The following is a 353-nucleotide window of genomic DNA, read 5'->3' on the forward strand; positions in this document are numbered from 1 at the left end:
GTTACACAGGAGACCTTCGAAGGGATCTTGGTCTGGTGGCTGGTAGCTGCCGCTTGATGGTGGAGGAGGGCTTACGGTAATCCTCAGGAAGCCATAATGCTAAATAATAGGAGGGGAGTCTAGACCAGAGTCTGGAGCCTCTCCTGTCTAATCCTGGCTCTATCACCGAGTAACTGCGTAATCTTGGGCCAGTTCTCTTCTGTAAATTCGCGAGTGGTGGAGGGAGCTGACCATATAATTGACCAAATAATTTCTTTTTTATTCTTCTTTTCCTTCCTTCCTCCCTTCCTTCCTTCCTTCCTTCCTTCCTTCCTTCCTTCCTTCCTTCCTTCCTTCCTTCCTCCTTCCTTCCT

The sequence above is a fragment of the Mandrillus leucophaeus genome, unplaced genomic scaffold (assembly GCF_000951045.1).
Source record: "Mandrillus leucophaeus isolate KB7577 unplaced genomic scaffold, Mleu.le_1.0 Scaffold577, whole genome shotgun sequence".
NCBI classification, from domain to species: domain Eukaryota; kingdom Metazoa; phylum Chordata; class Mammalia; order Primates; family Cercopithecidae; genus Mandrillus; species Mandrillus leucophaeus.